Below are 10,132 nucleotides of genomic sequence, written 5' to 3'. Positions count from 1 at the left end.
GTCAAAGCTATTTTCTCTATCTCTGTGTTTCTCTCTAACACACACACACACATACGTGCACACACACACACACACACACACACACACACACACACACAAGTAGAGAAACACACACACACGCATATCTGCTACCTACATATCAGGAATCATTTTGATCATTTGCCTCACGGGAACCAAAGAGTGTTTGGCCTCAAGGCGTCCCAAATGGGAATCAGTGTGTGTGTATGTGTGTGTGTGTGTGTGTGTGTGTTTCTACTATGTTTGTGTGTGTGCGTGCCCGTTCATGTGTGGGAGGGCTGCTAGAACAGGGGATTTTTTGTGTTGGGGAAGAGAGAGGCTTGGGCACTTCATCTTCTCTTCTGTGCACTGCCAAAAAGGGCAGAGGTCAAAAGTCAGGGCGATTGGAGAATTCCGCGCTGCATGCCGACAGATCGGGTTTCAAGGGTGGGGGAGGGTCATGGATCGCCCTGGAGGGATAGGTGCCTGTGCGTGTGTTTGTGAGCATGTCTGTGTGCATGGGTACATACGTACGTGCTGTGAGCGTGCGTGTGCGTGCGCTCGCCTCGGCGTGCACATCTACGTGTTTATGTGTGAGCTTGTTCGGGCAGCCCTTTTTTTAAAAACATCTCATCGCAGCTTTAGTGCTCAGAGCATTTGGAACTTTCTCTTGATGTTTACTGCTTTGTGGGAGTCGTTTGGAGGAGACTCACCCATCATAAGGCAACACCTAAACTCCCCTGACCTTCAATGTCACATCATCCGCAGTTTTAAGACATCTATTCCAAAAATGCTTCAGATCCATTTTGGGTTGTTCATCAGTCAGGAGCTCTTAAATATGATGTGTGTGTGTGGTTTTTTTTTTACCTAGTAATTGTCAGACTTTACTTTTAAGCTATCAGTCAACTTATTTGCAATGTGTTTTTTTTAACGATGGGTAATTCTTGTTAGGATGAAGCACCTTAGATGTTCAGATAATACTGTATTCTGCCTTTTGTGGCCAAAACCTTTGGAGAAGTCAGTTTAAACAGGGCCAGGGGATCAAAGCTTAAGCCTCCTTAACTGAGCAGGAAGACAAGATAGACAGATCTTAGTTGTGTGCACTGTAGATTATGTTCCTTGAGTTGTTTTTAAGACAAACCAGTTTCAAAGAGGATGGATGAAACTTGTATTAGACATTGGTTAGACCCATTTTTGACATTAAGGTTTAAACAAAGCTGCATTCTCAACTGAGAAAAACCAAGAATCTTTGGAGAGGTTACTGATTAAACGAGTCTCAAATCTTTTCATAACTTCACCACCTCACTCAGAGAAGAGTTGAAACTGTCGACTCAACCGCAATCAATCCAGGGAGACACATCCGGGGTTTAAACATTTAGCAGAAGGTGCAGTCATTCAAATGGTTTGAGATGCAAAGGAGTACAGACCTCAGCGACTAGCAGCTCCTATTGTGGCCTTTGTAACTGATCATTAATGAACATGTGCTCCTGGCCTCCGGTGGCTCCCGGGGAGCCCGGACTGATCACCACAGCTGTGTTTCTATTGTGCTTACCCGCGGTGCCGAAAAATAACACCCTGACTCTGGCTATGTTCTGGAATTTATTGTATTTACTTTCCAAGGCGTTAAAGAAGCAAAGTTTGAAAAAAAAAGAACTGCAGTGGTCCAGCATGCAGGAAACACTAAGAGGGATAACGAGAGCGCTTTTATGAAACTGAACAACAGGGAGGGATTTATGTTGGCGCGATGCAAGTTTCTTTGGGGATGATAATGTAACATGAAAATCTAAGGGGAAGGCAGTGTAATCTCTGTAAGGAATTGCCTTGTTAAGTGTTTCACTCTTGAGACAAAAGACAAATAATAAATGATAGCCTTGTTCATGAGTCATGTCTTGTGGATTTTAATTACACTTAATATCAGATTTAAGTCTTTGAGATTTCAGAAAACTGTATAAAGGGTGTAAAATTCATAATTTCATTATTATTTTCACCTGAATACACACCACTTTTGATTTCTGATAGCTCTTTTCAGACAGCTGAATTCGTTTCAAAGCACGTCCGAAAGAATTTTAACAAACGCTGAAATTACGTTACAATAAAAGTTCTTAGTCATCTGTTTCAATGTGACAAAGAAAACTGCCCAAATTCCCTCATGACACTTGCCTTGGCCTTACATTCTGCACTGCCTCACAATATATGAATTGTGGATTTATTCCTTTGGCACTCTGCGGTTTTTGTGGTTTTTGTGGTGGGCAGAGGAAGTGCCATCATTTGACTTTGACAGCAGCGTCCAGAACAAGTAGTCCTCTCTCTGCCATGTTCACTGTTTCCAGGGAAGAAAGAAACCGGGGTCAAAGAATCAATGAAATCACACAGGACAAATATTGTACACAAGTGCTGTATGCAAATTAATTTAACCCCTTAACGAACCAGCCGGGGGGCATTGGTCATTACAAACTCATGCTGTGCAGCCAAGCTTTGTTTAAACCCGCAGAAAATGTATTTTAAATGCTAGAGGAGATCCTGAAGTTTTGAATCATACTGAATATATCGGGCTGAAATTTAGGGAAAACAAACAGGGGAAACAAAAAGGGGAAGATTGTATGTTAACAAGCTGAATATTCTCTCCACAATCAACAGACAGTCATAGTTTTTTACGTGACAGATATGTATCTACCAGTATGTTTTATATCACACACTGGCCAGTCCTTATGCACAATGTATATGTGTGTATGTGTGAACATATATTTAGAACTTCCACAATCAAAATCTCCATCAGTTTTACACTTCTAAAAAAGTTTTACACAGGGCTTTTGTTTCACAGTAATGCACTGTTGCACACATATGCTCACACCAGCACCTGTGCTCATGTTTAAAAGCATGAACATGTTACACCCCCCCCCCCGCCTTTACATATTCTCCTACATAGGAAGCTGACACTCTAAAAATGCCCCTACACTCAAGTCTTTTTATGGTATCAGATCCCTTACTGCCCATTTCGTGATTCACTGTAGTCTTTCTTTTTTTTTTTTTTTTGATGGCCAGGGATCATTAAAGAGTGCAAACGAGTCATTGATGGATTGGATGGAGCTGTCTAAACGTGGGGTTTGACCTCCCTGCCCCTCCCTTTTTCCACTCCCCGGGCTGTTTGAGCAGAGTGTTTGGATCAGGACCGGCTCTCAGGGCCTAATGGAGGCAACTCATTTTCGAGGGGGCTCATATCTTTGATGGCGAGTTTGTTAACAATGCGTCCTTTCTGTGATTGGGTAAGAATTGGCCAGCAGGGTTCCAGTGAGAGGGGAAAATGTAAACGGGGGATTAGCCGGACTAATGGCCCCAACTTGTCGTTGATGTTAATTAGCGTTAATTAGGACCCCCTTCATTTTAGCAGGTTGGACTTAAAGGTGGGGGCGATCCACTTGTGTTTTTGCAAATGTCCTGTCATGTTTGTGTCATGTTTGTGCACACATGGTCAAATTCTCATGCACACTTTTCCACACTTGCACACACAAGCCGAAGCACTCTCTCTCGTTAATTTCAGCATCTCATCGATGCTAGGCACTTGTACACTGACGGCTTCCTTCTGTTTGTTCTTTGCTCGTTGTCAGAGGCCATTTGCTCTCGCCACAATGACTCCCTTTCACTGGGTTTGATCTTTGCAGCTATTCAGCCTCCTCTTTTCTTGTGGTCAAGAGAAGAAACCACCATTCCACCTCGACTCTTTGCACAGCCCTAAAGCTAAAACGTACCCTCTCCCCCTCACTCCAATGTGTGTGTGTTTGTGTGTCCACTGATCCAGGGGAATGACAGTGGTAGGATTTAGGATCTTTTTGCTTCCAAGGTTCCTCCGCTGAGACATCATCAGCCACTTTGTTGGGTCGGTTAACCCCGTATTGTCCCGGAGGCCCCTTAGAGCTCCGATGCCATTCAGCTTGCTAGTATCTCTCCCCCCCCTCTGCTTGTGGTGGCAGCTTTGTGTAACACGTACATGTGCACACTGATGCGCATACACACTCATTCAGGAAACGGGTGACACTCACATATGCACACAAACGTAGAGAGGGCATGTCCTGCACGCTACCTGAGGCTTGTTTATACTTTGACATGCACGGCCACCCTTTTCCAACGGGCTCACTCTCAGGCTTGACGTCCCAGCAGGATTCAGTGGTGTGAAATGGGGGGCCCACAGTTTGCTGCTGGTGGGAGTTAAGAGAGAAGAAGAAGGGGGGGGGACGCTTCTCTCTGGCCAACACCTGGTATCACTTTATTAACCCTCGGCTGTCTTGACCCCTGAGAGCCAAGGAACAGCAGGGCCAAAGGGGGCCGCAAGGGAGTGAGGGGTGGGGGTGGAAGAGGAGAAGGGGTGCAAAGGGTGTATGGACGTCACTGCGCAGCCTTTGAAGGGGGAAGCGATGCCCCCACATTGGAGCCCCTGCGATGACTTTACCAGTACCCTGACCCCCCTTGACCCTGACACCCCCCTCTGCCCAACCCAAAAAACTACCCCTCTCTTACTGCAGCTGCTGGTTCCCATTGGCCCACCATGGGCCGCTGTGACGGAGTGGAAGAAGGAATGGACAGAGAGAAGGAGAGAGAACGAAAGAAAGGAGAGGAGAGAGGAGACCGGGAGAAGGATGGGGGAGTCAGTGAGAAGGGGGCCATGCAAAAGGTCAACTGTTGGTCAGAGGTTTTTATTGGGAGTGCGGGAGGGAGGGAGCGGGAGTGGGAGAATGCATTAAAGACCACCGTCTGAGATTTTAACTGCAGGGAGGGGAATTTGGCCTTTTTCCACCCCTACACACGTTTAGCAGTTAGAGGACAGGCTCTGAGTAGACCTGTGTGCTAGCAGCGTAATGTTTAAGTACAGAGAAGTTAAGTGAAGTGACGCCCCTGGGCACTGCAGGGTCATTTCAACTTGAACAGATTTAGTGCATGATTTTGGATGATTGTATACTGCATGTTGACTGGTGCTCCGGAGCAACCAGACAGCAAAGTTGAGTATCAGCACAGAGAATATCCTCACATCACATGCATTGCTTATTCAGGGTATTGAAGATCTCTTGGGTCATGTAATTACAGTCGGATGGTAAGCTTGTGGAAATTCCATCAGAGGGACGTCATAGTGGAGGATTAGTGCTGATCCAATCAGAGGTTACGATCAGTCCGAGGCAAGTCTGAAAACCCTATATGAGCCTCCGATTAGTTGCTGGCACAGTCAATTGGGATTCATGATCCACAAATAGATTCTGTAAGAACAAGTTAGCTCTTCTGACCTTTCATTAAAATTGCCATCAAGATGCTTGCTGACCAGTTGTCAATCTCACCTGCACTTCAGACAACTGATGGACAGTCAAAGATATAGGACTGCAACTTACTTTTCATTTTCATTATGGACTATTATATTTCTGATTAACTGATTTATCATCAAGTTTATAAAATACCAGGAAATAGTAAAGGAAATGGGAAAGGAAATATTAAAAAAAATCCCCAAAGCTGCTGAATCTGCTGAAGGAGGAAAGTGTCTTTATGCTCACCTTAAAACTGAGTTTAAAACGTATAAGCCAACTTCCACACATCTAGACTCATTAGAAGACTGTTAACCTTATCATGCTGCAAATAGTTTTATGCACACTGATCTTCTTACATTTAAGTTATTGTGTCACTTCATGGTCACACGCAGCATCTACAACAATTAAGCCTCATATGATGATTTATAATTAAGCAATTAAAATTCTGGAGAGGAAACTTATAAGATCACATTACTGCCATGTTCTTAAGAAATTAAATATGTAAAGTTTTGATTTTGTCTAATTAAATTTGCAAACCTTAAACTCATCTATAAATGCATGAATAGCCAGGCTCCTCAGGTGCTCGGTGACCTGGTGGTACCTCTCAAGGTTTCTCATCTACTGAGAACTGTAAGGTGCTCTTTTGTAAATCCTCATTTGGACAGATGGCTTTTTTCTGTTCGGGGCATCAACATGTGGAACTCTTTACCCACAGAACTTAAAATGGATCATGACTGGGAACATTTTAAACTCAAACTGAAACAGTTTGGGACGGACGTTGCAAACTAACTTAGGCGATAAATGCTGTGGTATGTGGGACAAGTTCATGCTATGTACTTGTGCCTGTGAGCATGATTTTGTGAAATCACAACTAGTGCAATCGTGGTCCAAAATGCATCTTACACGAGTGTGATGTGGAAACTTCAAACATCCAATGCATATACACTGAGAATGGTCTTTAAAGTGAAGTTGGAGACATCTTCTGTCCAGCAGTTAATACAATATTTGGATATTTATAGCTTCATAGAAGGAGTAGATGTAATTTTAAGACTTTTTTACTTTTTTGTGGAAAAACCCAATCAGACACAAATTATTATTCAAAGCAGAATATTTTTACATGTCTTAAAACATGTCTGGAGGGGATCTTTAATTTACAATTATTTGATACAGAGTAAAGCCTCACATTTGAGAAGCTGAAATCAGCAAATGTTTGGTATTTTTGCTTGATATATGACTAGGTTCACAATTTGCCTCAAAACAATAGTCAGGTGTCCAAATGAACATTGAAACAAGTTTTGCTTGCTGTTCATACTGACCATTAAAAGATCCTCTCCAAATCTGCTTTCAGTTTAAGTGATGGGGGACAAAAGTGTTTTTAAAAGTTTATCTGAAGATAATATGAGGCTTCAGCCGTCCGAATTCATTAAAATATCTATAACTGTGGATATCTTCCACAGTTACAGTCTTTTTTGTAAATAATTCCCTCTGCGTTTCGACGGACAGTGTTTTCCTTTTCAGTTGCAGTGGAAGGATTGTACAAAAAGAGAGAATTCTGCACTAAAAAGACAGTCACTTTGAACAATATTGACTTGATCTGACTAATTTGGACAGCTGAAGCCTCATATTAGCTTCAAATAAACTTAAATACATTGTTGCACGGAAGGAGGGCTGTGGATTTTGTTCCACATTACTTACATTGAAGTTGCATTATGAAGGGATCTCTTAATGGCCAGTATGATTGGGAGGAATGATTACAGCAAGAAAAACACGTGTCAGTGTTCACATGGGCACCTGACTGTTGTTTTAGGACAGGCTTGGAATATTGCGAAATATTGTGAACCTATCCTTTAATTTGCATTTGGCTATTTGGTTCGCCTATTAATTTTCTGTCAATGACCTTATTAGCAGTCAGCTAATTCCTTCAGCACTATATACAAAAGTTTAACCTAATTTATGCATTTTGTGATAAAAAAAAATGCCATATTGGTTCCAGGCACTTTCAGCCAACTCCAGACAGATCTGGAGATCGTTCAACCCACTCAGGAGCCACTTGGAGATGAATCAAAACTCACTATCTCTCTGCACTGAACTCCCTTGTTGCCTAATTTTTTACTGGCTTTCTTATCACAACCAGAGCTCAAACAAAGATGACATCTGTCTGAAGACACAAGTCCTCTATGAGATACACAGTGCTCTTAATGTCAGAGCTTCTCTCTGCAGGGGAACAGATTACAGGCTTTCTCTGGGTCGTGTTGGGCATCCATCCAGACTCCAGTCCACGACCAGGAAGACATTGTGAAAAACAAGGTTATCTCCTGACTCAACCCCTGCAGTGCAGCGTCAACACTGTTCTGCTGCAGCTCGCCTCGACCGGCAAGTCACAAGGGCTCAGCCTTCAGCCAGGGTCCAGAGGTTAATTTATTGCCTGATCTCATGACCGCAGTTCGGAGTAAAAATGGCAGTAAACGTTGCGTTATGAAGGTGGAGGAGGAGGAAGGGTGGAGAATCAGAGTCTGGCTAGAGTATGTTGCTTGGTTAAGTGCATTGGTCACAGTCTAAATGTCTGACAGTTTATAATCAGGTCTGTTTGACCACAACTGACCCAACAAGACAGTATGTCTCCACTGTGGCAAGAGGAAATGAAATGATGATTGGATTCATGTAGGTGAATTGTTCTTGTTTTCTAAAATACCGAATGAAGAGATAAAATGATGATTAGATAGATAGATAGATAGATAGATAGATAGATAGATAGATAGATAGATAGATAGATTGATAGATAGGTAGACAGACAGATGATAGATCTTACACTTTCACCTTTCTCCCTTTTTTCTCCCTCTGTACTGCTTCCTCTCTTTCTTCTTTCTTTCTTTCCCTCTTTCTCTGTCTCTCTTTCTCTCTGTAGGCATCTTTTTATGGAAGTGACATTCCTGGAGTGGTCGAAACAGAAGCCCTTGTTTAGAGGCGAAACCCTCCCACCCTATACCCTTTTTTCATCTTCCTAGTTTTGGAGCCCTGGGTCAAAGGTCGAGACCCCCTCCAGCTTCAGAGACATGTCAGGTCATGCAAGCCACATAGCATTCCCTGTATAGCCCCCACAACCGCACCCTGCCTCCCCTTCACCCTTAGCAAAAGGCCTGCTGCCTCTTAACAGCGACAAACCCCCTTACACAAGAGGTGTGAGAGTATGTACGGCTGAGTAAGCGTGTGTGTGACATTTTGAGAGATAGTGAGTACTAGCGATCACTTGAGGATTTTATGTTGTTGAAGCTATTTTTTTTTGTCCGACAACCAGTGTTATAAATGCAAACTTTCACTCCAAAGTTATATATTATAATATATAAGATTTCAAATGAGGGTCCAATCTTACTGGAGGCATGACTGTAAAGTTGTGTGTTTTTTTAACACTGGCTGTTGGATTTCCTACGACAAAACGGATCTGAAATTAGATAAATAAATACAATTACTCCTTACAAATTGTTTTGAATGTTCTGACACTGTGATGAATCTAAATGGAAAAAGTAAATAAACATAAGATGCGGGGTTGCATAATTAATTGGCGATGTGTATTGATGATGTTTTTTTTTAAAATCTGGAAAAGGTTATACTGCATGAAATGATAAAGTGGTGTTTCATAGTTTCATCTGTCATGATTCTAAGCCATCGTTCACTGCCTTTGTGAGACATACGCAAGCACTTCCATGAAATAATGCAAAAATAGGAAATAAACGCCAATAAATTAAAGTGGAGCTGAATTAAAACTGTCAGGAAGCAATTAGGAAAACACCATAATTCCTCCAAATGGGGGCCAAAGTTGAACAGATAGCAAAATACGTGTTAAATGAAAATAACCAATTTTGGGAGTGTATCGCTGCCAAATGTTAAAGGTCACGAGACTCGACGGGGCCTTCGCTCGTGTCCTCTTCGCTTAGTCAGCAAATGGAACCAGCGCCATAATCCCACAAGAAAACCAGATGAAAAATGGGTTTGAGATGCACAAACAGGGCTGAGATGTAGTGCAGAAAAAGGGTGACCCCTTCCGAACAGATAAACAAATAACTAAATAAATCCTGGGGACACTGGGGGTGAGGGAAGCTACCCCCGAGGGGTCAGAGCAGGAACAGATAAATCTCCCTTAAAGACGCCATGCCTTTCCACAGTTAACCTCTTAATCAACCCCAATCGGCCAAAGGAAACAGCGCTGACTTTCAAAACGATCAGCTCTGTGTCTCTGCAGTGAGTAAACACCCTTGCACATTTGCGCAGTGTAAACCACTGCTGTGTGTATTGAAAGTTGGGACCATTCACCCCTGCGTGATGAGTTTAAAGTGCTTTACAATATAGAAAGTTCCCTGAAGTTAATCCTGTGTCTATGAAGGAGATTTTTGTCAACCATGAATTTAGGTAACATGCCATTCATTTGTTTTTCACGTGTCTTTTTGTTGGTTTCCACGAAACCACAATTTTCTTCTTCCTTGTCTGTCCATCAGCGAGCGTCTCTGAAGCAGTACGTCAGCGATTAACCTCCAGTGAGCACAAGAGCATCCAGATAGTATCTGTTCACAGGTCATGCAACACACTGGCTGCAGACGTAAACCGTGCAAGACCTCCTAACAAACATGTCATTCTTAGCTTTGAATTTCTATTTCGGTAGCACGCTCAGGTTACATACCTGGTCACTTGATGGCTCCTTTCCTCAATGGGATCATATTTAGCATCGCCTGAACTGGAGCGTTGCATTGTGGGCGCTAGTGTTGTCAGGCTGTCCATAAATTAACAAGTAAACCAGTGGCCCCTGCATTTCCTAGGCCATCCTGTGCGGTCATGTTTACCACCCCTTGCCCCCACCC

General features: G+C 42.9%; 1 long non-coding RNA gene across 1 annotated transcript in view; it reads right to left on the bottom strand.

The window, feature by feature from the left end:
• Positions 1 to 3,715: 3,715 nt before the first annotated feature.
• The window catches only part of LOC122987651, a 19,991-nt gene continuing 13,574 nt past the window's right edge, over positions 3,716 to 10,132 (bottom strand). Inside the window, exon 3 of the long non-coding RNA XR_006404543.1 lies at positions 3,716 to 3,726. This is a non-coding gene — a long non-coding RNA (uncharacterized LOC122987651). The remainder of the gene's footprint in view (positions 3,727 to 10,132) is intronic.

Source organism: Thunnus albacares, chromosome 8 (genome assembly GCF_914725855.1).
Source record: "Thunnus albacares chromosome 8, fThuAlb1.1, whole genome shotgun sequence".
Taxonomy (NCBI): Eukaryota; Metazoa; Chordata; class Actinopteri; order Scombriformes; family Scombridae; genus Thunnus; species Thunnus albacares.
This window is presented reverse-complemented; position numbering and strand designations above follow the sequence as displayed.